Raw genomic sequence first — 11,321 nt, forward strand, 5'->3', positions numbered from 1 at the left:
ACCTTAAACCTATACGGTGCTATATGTCAATTATTGTTACCAAATTTGCCTGTGAGTAGTAAAGCCAATCTACCGACGTCATTTTGTGATGAAGGAAAGTGCAGTGTTTATTGCAGGAGCCAAGCAAGGAGTCCAGGCAGCTAATGCTCAAAAGACCCAAACTTCCCCATGGGTTTCAGGGAAAGGGTTTTAAAGGCAAGGTGAAGGAGAGAATCTCAGGGTGCATGACCAGCTCGTGCACAGTTCTCTGATCGGTTGATGGTAAGGTAACAGGGTGGTGTCACAGGGGTTAACATCATCAGTCCTCAGGCTCCAGTTGGGCTGGGGCCTGAGTGCTCATGGTCATCAGGCAGTTAATTTCTTCCATGTGGTGGGGGTTTTAGTATCTGCAAAACAACTGAGGAATGTGCAACAGACACTATTACCTATGTCCTTCAGGGAGGAACTAAAGATTCTGTGACTGCCATATGACTGATTTATCATTTAGATTGTTACCAGTTCTCCTGATCCAATTGCTATTTTTTCTGTTGTTACTATATGTTCACATTCTTTCAGTCATTAATTTTTGAGCCAGACTTTTGTGACTCAGGGGAGGCCTGGGGGACTAAAGTTTTTCTACAGACAAAAGGCAAGCAGAGGACATAAGTGTGTCTGTCCTGGAAAGACCCCATAGTGTCCTGCTTGGTTACATTATATCTCAATAAAACTGAAAAAAAAAAAGTACTGACGTTTTGAATTGAGAAAGTTCACAACATTGAGATACTCATTACTTTTCAGCTCTGTGTTCTACATGTTTAAGAGGAAAAGAACAAAATTCTGCTTTTTGCATACATTTAATATGTCACTCAGTGAATATTGTTAAATTGTTTTAAACATTCATGATACTCGGCTTTAGGCAACGTGTCTTTACTATAGGTGACTGGGAGACAATTTGAGTCTATTAGTTGCCTGGAAAGCAGATTGGAGAGATGGAGTTAGTCATTTTGGTCTGGGAGTCAGTGTTCTATGGAGGGTAAAGGACTTAATGCAGGTGGACTTTATAACTGCTCGATGTGGATAGGGCTTCTGGTGCTTCCCAGAAACATCTGTACTCTCCCATAACAAAGCAAGTAATGTCATCTTTGAAACACTAAAATTTTAGATGATCATGTAAGTCAAGAAAATTTTCTATACTTTCTCTAATTACAGTCACTGATCCAGTGAACAGTAAAAAAAGGTCATTTCTAATTATTGATAAATGTTTGTGTAGTAGACAGATATTCAAATAGCAAAACAATAAATTAAGAAAAAAGCCTCTAAACAGGATGTTAACAATAGGGCTTAAAAGTTTTTTTTTTTTTTTTTCTAATTTGCAATTCCACTTAAGGGAAAATTGCAGACTTCTATACATACCATAGGATTGGAGTGTTTTTTTGGTTTTTGTGCTCATACATTTACATCTTCCTGAATTTGCTGGTCCATTTTCCAAAAGGTATTCATTTATGTTCGTTACCATAGAAACCAGAAGTGCTCCATTTGTATGTAATTCTTTGCACATATTCCCTCCCCTTTCTTGCTTCTCAAGTCAGCTAAATTGCATTACGTGGCATTTTATGTAGAATAACCTTTGTTTGTTTAAGTCTTTCATGAAACAAAGCTTTTTAACTTCAAATGTGTTACTTTATATTAATCTAAATCATAATTTTGACTTGTGAATTTTGCTGAAAAAATGACTGAATAAAACAGAAATGTTTTCTAAATAAAATAGCACTCACATTTTAGAGTTGAAATTGAGTGGGAAAATCAAGACAACAGTAGTCTGCTTTAGAAAAGCTCTAAATGTTACTTTGCTAAACCATGAAAAAAATGTTTAAATAATTGCCATATTCAAAGGGTGAATGTTTTGGCAAGCATCACAATCAGCTACATAGGAAGTAGTAATTGAGTAACTTGTGTGCCCAAGCATTTTGCTGGGTCAAGGGAATACAAAGACTTGGAAGACGGAGTCACTGTTTTCAAGGTGTTTTGAAATTAGTTTGAACGCAGAGACTATAGGTTTGATTAGAAGCTGTGGAAGTTAAACACTTAAGCCATGTCATTTGAGAAATATGCAGAATATGTGTGCATTTTGCACAATGATTAAACATACTAATGAGCCACTTATGTCCCTTTTATTACCCTAGTCACACACGTCCCGTAAAAGATGTTCTCCCTACCACTGTTTCTTTTCTTCTGTCAGTATGTCAGTTTTGATTTCCAATTGTTTGCCTTTCCAATATAATTCTCCCAATTCTCTAGGAGAGGGTAGCATATAGAGCTGAAAGAGAATGTTGGATCAGTATCCAGGAAACCAGAATTCAGCCCTGCCTCTGTCACTAACTATGAATCTCTGTGCCCTTGAGCAAGTCACTTTACTTCACTGGATTTCTTTGTTCAAATCTGTAAAGTCAGAGACTGGTTGAGAGTTCTTTAACATCCTGTGTAACTCTAGTGTGTAACTCTAGGAGATGAATTCTGATTCTGTTATTCAAAAAAGCTATTTTCAGGATACTATAAATTCTAGGTGATTTATATGAAGAACCTATTAGAATTCCCCAGAAGTTCCTTACAGTTTTGCCAGAAGTGTCAGTTGTGTAGGAAGGTAGTGAACAGGCCTTCTCTGCTGGAGCCACCTTGTGGCTTCAGTGTATTGACAGGTGTGAAGAGTGGCCAAATTTTAGAAGAATGGCAGCTGCCATATTGGTAGACAAAGGATGTGTGGCATCAAGCTATCAGACACTGCAGCCACCCCAAATTGTGCACCCTGAGGGGATTCAGGATGGAGAAAACAGAGTAGTTTTCTGGTCCTAGATAGCTAAGGTGCATATCAAAGGAATGATTTCAATGAGCCCAGACTCTTGCATCTTCCCATACATAGAAAAGTGCTAAATTCATTAACTTGAAATGTCTGTTTTTCTTTAATTAACAGTAATCTTCTGATGTTCTGACTCCGTTTTTTTTTTTTTTTTTTGCAAAAACTCCTACATACTCTGGCTTCTCCCTTACCTCTTCAGAGCAGTCCCTCAGAGCTATCTGAGGCTTAAAACCTCAGCAGGTCCTCCTAATAAAACATAATCATCAACTTTTGGGTTGTGTTTTTTTTTTTTTTTCAGTAGACACTTCTGAGGTAATTTATGGTTTACTTAGAGTATTGCTCCACTGAAGAGCCTTTTTAATTTAGATACACCATCAGCTCAGAACCTATCAAAAGTTTCACAGATATGATGTGAAAACATCTAAGTATCTACCATGTATTTTCTCTAAGACTTTAGTTTAGCTTTCTGTAGACATATTCACTCTCCTAGCAATGATCAAATATTTGGGAGTTATTGGACTAATGCTAGGTTTGCCCACTCTCATAGTGAATGTATGTTATCTTCCAGTTTCACAGTTTTCTTATGAGTAGCAAATAAGCGAGTGGATATGAAAACATTTTATAAACTGGAAAGTGTTATAAAAATATATACATTATTGTTCATAAGTGTTTTGGTGGTATTACAACCAGGGAACTATTATCATTATAATCATGATGTTGTTACTTTTGGTAAAAGTGAGGTAGCAAGTGGTAAATACCTCTTTCATACCTCTGTGTCCTCTTTCTCTAAATTGCTCCCATTACCATCTGCAGCACAGTATCCTCAGCTTCTTTTCTGAATATGGCATCCATAATTTTAATCTAACTTAAACTTGGCTCCCACTTGAAGACGGATTCCCTCATAGACCTCTCGAGTGGTGGCTGTTTTCTCTTTTATATCATTTATACCACTGGCCTGGAGATGTGGCAGGCATCTTCTTTGTTCCTTATGGCTGCTTCCACGCTTTTGTCTCTTTTTTTACCTTAACCTCCCACCCCCTGGCTCTTTGTAGCCTGTGCCATTAAACCATACCACACTTTAACAACATGACACTTACTATGTTCTAATCACTTTATAGATACCCACTTCTTCAATCTTTACAGCAATCCCCTGAGGTCAATATTTTTATTGTCATCATTATCTCCATTTGACACACGTAGCAACTGAAATACAGAGAGTTTAGGTAACTTGCCTAAGATTGTAGAGTTGATAAGAAGCAGGGCTAGGATTCAAACCCTTGCAGTCTGGCTTCACTCTCCATGTTTTTTTTCTATATTGCTTCTATCTATACTGCCTCTGGCCCTGTTTCTCTCCATCCCCTCAATCTGAATTATTTTTTTTTTGAAGCACTTTTACCACCTAAAATATTAAATATTTGTCTACTTGTTTATTATCTATCTCCCCTACCAAAATGTCAGCTCCATGAAAGCAGGGACTTTATTCTTTTGTTCGGTGCTTGCAAGTGCTGGTAATATAGTTGGTATTTCAAAAATGTTTTGTAAATGAATGAATGAATGGATGAACATTATAACATGAGCTGATTATTTAGCAGCTGCCTCTCAGGTGGAGCTGGGGTGCTGCAAACTGCCTTTCTGCTTTTCAGCCTAGCTGTCTCTATGTTAGAATCTGCCAGTAGCGGGCATTAGCGGGAGCTTGCAAGGTTGAAGCAGGAGTGGGGAGACTCACTACTCCCTGTATGTTGCCTGCTTCTGTCAGTATCTCCCCAGCAAAGCTTCTTCATGTCAGCAGTAGCAATTCCTTCCTATAGCTGCAGTTAATACCAGATTGCAGTTTTCTTGCAGAACCAGCCTTATCATGACCACTCAGAGATGTCCAGCAGCAGTTGAGCAGTAACCTCTCCTCATAGATTTGTTTCAGGTCCATGGGTCTCTCCTCCAAGCATCTAGGTTTTAGTCATTATAACCTTAGTCCCCCTAGCTGTTAAGAATGACCCTTGTGCTGTTTCCATGATTCCTTGGTATTCCCTTTTTGCCTTTTCAATTTTCTAATACATGGTTAATATTTTTTATATATATTTATTTATTTTTACATCTTTATTGGAGTATAATTGCTTTACAATGTTGTGTTAGTTTCTGCTGTATAACAAAGTGAGTCAGCTATACATATACATATATCCCCATATCTCCTCCCTCTTGTGTCTCCCTCCCACCCTCCCTATCCCACCCCTCTAGGTGGTCACAAAGCACTGAGCTGATCTCCCTGTGCTATGCAGCTGCTTCCCACTAGCCATCTATTCTACATTTGGTAGTGTATACATGTCCATGCTACTCTCTCACTTTGCCCCAGCTTCTCTTTTCCCCACCACCTCAAGTCCATTCTCTACGACTGCATCGTTACTACTGTCCTGCCGCTAGGCTCATCACCAATTTTTTTAGATTCCATATATGTGTGTTAGCATACAGTATTTGTTTTTCTCTTTCTGACTTACTTCACTCTGTATAACAGACTCTAGGTCCATCTGCCTCACTACAAATAAGTCAGTTTCATTTCTTTTTTTTAAAAATAAATTAATTAATTTATTTTATTTTTGGCTGCGTTGGGTCTTCGTTGCTGCAGGCGGGCTTTCTTTAGTTGCAGGGAGTGGGGGCTACTCTTCGTTGCAGTGTGTGGGCTTCTCATTGCAGTGGCTTCTCTTGTTGCAGAGCATGGGCTCTAGGAGCACAGGATTCAGTAGTTGTAGCACTCAGGCTCAGTAGTTGTGGCTCAGGGGCTGTAGAGCGCAGGCTCAGTAGTTGCGGCGCACAGGCTCAGTTGCCTCACGACATGTGGGATTTTCCCAGACCAGGGCTTAAAGCCATGACCCCTGAATTCGCAGGCGGATTCTTAACCAGTGTGCTACCAAGGAAGTCCCAATTTCATCTCTTTTTATGGCTGAGTTATATTCCACTGTATATTTGTGTCACATCTTCCTTACCCATTCATCTGTCAATGGACATTTAGGTTGCTTCCATGTCCTGGGTATTGTAAATAGAGCTGCAATGAACGTTGTGGTACAAGACTCTTTTTGAATTATGGTTTTCTTAGAGTATATGCCCAGTAGTGGAATTGCTGGATCATATGGTAGTTCAATTTTTAGTTTTTTAAGGAATCTCCATACTGTTCCCTATAGTGGCTGTATCAATTTACATTCCCACCAACAGTGCAGGAGGGTTCCCTTTTCTCTACACCATCTCCAGCATTATTGTTTGTAGATTTTTTGATGATGGCCATTCTGAACGGTGTGAGGTGATAATCTCACTGTGGTTTGTTTTTTCTTTTTAGCATCTTTATTGGAGTAAAATTGCTTTACAATGGTGTGTTAGTTTCTGCTTTATAACAAAGTGAATCAGCTATACCTATACATATATCGCCATATCTCTTCCATCTTGAGTCTTCCTCCCTCCCACTCTCCCTATCCCACCCCTCTAGGTGGTCACACAGCACTGGGCTGATCTCTCTGTGCTATGCAGCTGCTTCCCACTAGCTATCAATTTTACATTTAGTAGTGTATATATGTCCATGCCACTCTCTCACTTTGTCCCAGCTTACCCTTCCCCCTCACAGTGTCCTCAAGTCCGTTCTCTAGTAGGTCTGTGTCTTTATTCCCATCCTGCCCCTAGGTTCTTCATAACCAATTTTTTTTCAAATTCCATATATATGTGTTAGCTTATGGTATTTGTTTTTCTCTTTCTGACTTACTTCACTCTGTATGACCAACTCTAAGTCCAGCCACCTCACTACAAATAGCTCAGTTTCGTTTCTTTTTATGGCTGAGTAATATTCCATTGTATACATGTGCCACATCTTTATCCATTCATGTGTCAATGGACACTTAGGTTGCTTCCATGTCCTGGCTATTGTAAATAGAGCTGAAGTGAACATTGTGGTACATGAATCTTTTTGAATTATGGTTTTCTTAGGGTATATGCCCAGTAGTGGAATTGCTAGGTTGTATGGTAGTTCCATTTTTAGTTTTTTAAGGAACCTCCATACTGTTCTCCATAGCGGCTGTATCAACTTACATTCCCACCAACAGTGCAAGAGGGTTCCCTTTTCTCCACACTCTCTCCAGCATTTATTGCTGGTAGATTTTTAATGATGGCCATTCTGACTAGTGTGAGGTGATACCTCATTGTAGTTTTGATTTGCATTTCTCTAATGATTAGTGATGTTGAGCATCCTTTCATGTATTTGTTGACAATCTGTATATCTTTGGAGAAATGTCTATTTAGGTCTTCTGCCCATTTTTGGATTGGGTTGTTTGTTTTTGTAATATTGAGCTGCATGTATATTTTGGAGATTAATCCTTTGTCAGTTGCTTCATTTGCAAATATTTTCTCCCATTCTGAGGGTTATCTTTTAGTCTTGTTTGTGGTTTCCTTTGCTGTGCAAAAGCTTTTAAGTTTCATTGGGTCCCATTTGTTTATTTTTGGTTTTATTTTCATTTCTCTAGAACGTGGGTCAAAAAGGATCTTGCTGTGATTTATGTCATAGAGTGTTCTGCCTATATTTTCCTCGAAGAGTTTTATAGTGTCTGGCCTTACATTAGGTCTTTAATCCATTTTCAGTTTATTTTTGTGTGTGGTGCCAGGAAGTGTTCTACTTTTATTCTTTTACATGGAGCTGTCCAGTTTTCCCAGCACCACTTATTGAAGAGGCTGTCTTTTCTCCATTGTATATTCTTGCCTCCTTTGTCAAAGATAAGGTGACCATATGTGCGTAGGTTTATCTCTGGGGCTTTCTATCCTGTTCCATTGATCTGTATTTCTGCTTTTGTGCCAGTACCATAATGTCTTGATTACTGTAGCTTAGTAGTATAGTGTGAAGTAAGGGAGCCTGATTCCTCCAGCTCTGTTGTTGTTTTTGTTTTTTTTTTTCCTCAAGATTGCTCTGGCTACTCAGGGTCTGTTGTGTTTCCATAAAAATTGTGAAATTTTTTGTTCCAATTCTGTGAAAAATGCCATTGGTAGTTTGATAGGCATTGCATTGTAGCTGTAGATTGCTTTGAGTAGTATAGTCATTTTCACAAGGTTGATTCTTCCAATCCAATAACATGGTATATCTCTCCATCTGTTTTTATCATCTTTGATTTCTTTCATCAGTGTCTTATAGTTTTCTGTATGCAGGTCTTTTGTCTCCTTAGGTAGGTTTTTTCCTAGGTATTTTATTCTTTTTTGTTGTAGTGGTAAATGGGAGTGTTTCCTTAATTTCTCTTTCAGATTTTTCATTGTTAGTGTATTGAAATGCAAGAGATTTCTGTGCAGTTATTTTGTATCCTGCTACTTTACCAAATTCATTGATTAGATCTAGTAGTTTTCTGGTAGCATCCTTAGGATTCTCTACGTATAATATCATATCATCTGCAAACAGTGACAGCCTTACCTCTTTTCTGATTTGGTTTCATTTTATTTCTTGTCCGATTGCTGTGGCTAGAACTTCCAAACTATGTTGAGTAACATTGGTGAGAGTGGGCACCCTTGTCTCTTTCCTGATCTTAGAGGAAATGGTTTCAGTTTTTTGCTATTAAGAATGATTTTGGCTGTGGGTTTGACATATATGGCCTTTATTGTGTTGAGGTAGGTTCCCTCTATGCCTACTTTCTGGAGAGTTTTTATCATAAATTGGTGTTGAATTTTGCTGAAAGCTTTTTCTGCATCTATTGAGATGATCATATGGTTTCTCTCCTTCAGTTTGTTAATATGGTGTATCACATTGATTAATTTGCATATATTGAAGAATCCTTGCATTCCTGGGATAAACCCCACTTGATCATGGTGTATGATCCGTTTAGTGTGCTGTTGGATTCTGTTTGCTAGTATTTTGTTGAGGATTTTTGCATCTATGTTCATCAGTGATATTGGCCTGTAGTTGTTTTTCTTTGGGACATCTTTGTCTGGTTTTCGTATCAGGGTGTTGGTAGCTTTGTAGAATGAGTTGTGGAGTGTTCCTCCCTCTGCTATGTTTTGGAAGAGCTTGAGAAACATAGGTTTTAGCTCTTCTGTAAATGTTTGATAGAATTCGCCTGTGAAGCCGTCTGGTCCTGGGCTTTTGTTTGTTGGAAGATTTTTAATCACAGTTTCAATTTCAGTGCTTGAAATTGGTCTGTTTATATTTTCTATTTCTTCCTGGTTCAGTCTTGGAATGTTGTACTTTTCTAAGAATTTGTCCATTTCTTCCACATTGTCCATTTTATTAGCATATAGTTGCTTGTAGTAGTCTCTCATGATCCTTTGTATTTCTGCAGTGTCAGCTGTTACTTCTACTCTTTTATTTCTAATTCTGTTGATTTGAGTCTTCTCCCTTTTTTTCTTGATGAGTCTGGCTAATGGTTTATCAATTTTGTTTATCTTCTCAAAGAACCAGCTTTTAGTTTTAGTGATCTTTGCTATAGTGTCCTTCATTTCTTTTTCATTTATTTCTGATCTGATCTTTATGATTTCTTTCCTTCTGCTAACTTTGGGGTGTTTTTTTTGTTGTTCTTCTTCTTTCTCTAATTGCTTTAGGTGTAAGGTTAGGTGGTTTATTTGAGATTTTTCTTGTTTTTTTGAGTTAGGATTGTATTGCTATAAACTTCCCTCTCAGAACTGCTTTTCCTGCATCCCATAGGTTTTTGGGTCATCATGTTTTTATTGTCATTTGTTTCTAAGTGTTTTTTGGTTTCCTCTTTGATTTCTTCAGTGATCTCTTGGTTATTTAGTAGTGTATTGTTTAGCCTCCATGTGTATGAATTTTTTACAGTTTTTTTTCCTGTAATTCATATCTTGTCTCATAGCATTGTGGTCAGAAAAGATACTTGATATGATTTCAATTTTCTTAAATTTACTGAGCCTTGATTTGTGACCCAAGATATGATCTACTCTGGAGAATGTTGCATGTGCACTTGAGAAGATAGTGTATTCTGTTGTTTTTGATGGAATATCCTATAAATATCAATTAAGTCCATCTTCTTTAATGTATCATTTAAAGTTTGTGTTTCCTTTTTTATTTTCATTTTGGATGATCTGTCCATTGGTGAAAGTGGGGTGTTAAAGTGCCCTACTATTTTCATGTTACTGTCAATTTCTGCTTTTATGGCTGTTAGCATTTGCCTTTTGGATTGAAGCGCTCCTATGTTTGGTGCATAAATATTTACAATTGTTATATCTTCCTCTTGGATTGATCCCTTGATCATTATCTAGTGTCCTTCTTTGTCTCTTGTAATAGTCTTTACTTTAAATTCTATGTTGTCTGATATGAGAATTGCTACTCCAGGTTTCTTTTGATTTTCATTTGCATGGAATATCTTTTTCCATTCCCTCACTTTCAGTCTGTATGTGTCCCTACATCTGAAATGGGTCTCTTGTAGACAGCATATATATGGGTCTTGTCCACGTATCCATTCAGCCAGTCTATGTCTTTTGGTTGGAGCTTTTAATCCATTTTATTTTAAGGTAATTATCAATATGTATTTTCCTATTTACCATTTTCTTAATTGTTTGGGTTTGTTATTATAGGTCTTTTCCTTCTCTTGTGTTTGCTGCCTAGAGAAGTTCCTTTTGCGTTTGTTGTAAAGCTGGTTTGGTGGTGCTGAATTCTCTTAGCTTTTGCTTGTCTGTAAAGATTTTAATTTCTCCGTCAAATTTGAATGAGATCCTTGTTGGGTAGAGTAATCTTGGTTGTAGGTTTTTCCCTTTCGTAACTTTAAATATTACCTACCACTGCCTCTGGCTTGCAGAGTTTTTGCTGATAGATCAACTGTTAACCTTATGGGGATTCCCTTGTATGTGTTTTGTTGCTTTTCCCTTGCTGCTTTTAATATTTTTTCTTTGAATTTAATTTTTGATAGTTTGATTAATATGTGTCTTGGTGTGTTTCTCCTTGGATTTATCTTGTATGGGACTTTCTGCACTTTCTGTACTCGATTGACTATGTCCTTTCCCATATTAGGGAAGTTTTTGACTATAATCTTTTCAAATATTTTCTCAAGACCCTTTGGTTTTCTCTTCTTCTTCTGGGATCCCTATAATTCAAATGTTGGTGTATTTAATGTTGTCCCAGTGGTCTCTGAGACCGTCCTCAATTCTTTTCATTCTTTTGTCATTATTGTGTTCTGTGGCAATTATTTCCACTATTCTATCTTCGAGATCACTTATCCGTTCTTCTTCCTCAGTTATTGTGCTATTGATTCCTTGTAGGGTATTTTTAATTTCATTTATTTTGTTGTTCACCAGTGTTTGTTTACTCTTTAGTTCTTCTAGGTCCTTGTTAAATGTTTCTTCTACTTTTCCCATTCTATTTCCAAGATTTTGGATCATCTTTACTATCATTTCTCTGAATTCTTTTTCAGGTACACTGCCTATTTCCTCTTCATTTGTTTGGCCTGGTGGGTTTTTACCTTGCACCTTCATCTGTTGTGTATTCCTCTTCTCATTTTGTTTAACTTTCTGAGCTTGGTGTCTCCTTTTCACA

The sequence above is a fragment of the Mesoplodon densirostris genome, chromosome 4 (assembly GCF_025265405.1).
Source record: "Mesoplodon densirostris isolate mMesDen1 chromosome 4, mMesDen1 primary haplotype, whole genome shotgun sequence".
NCBI classification, from domain to species: domain Eukaryota; kingdom Metazoa; phylum Chordata; class Mammalia; order Artiodactyla; family Ziphiidae; genus Mesoplodon; species Mesoplodon densirostris.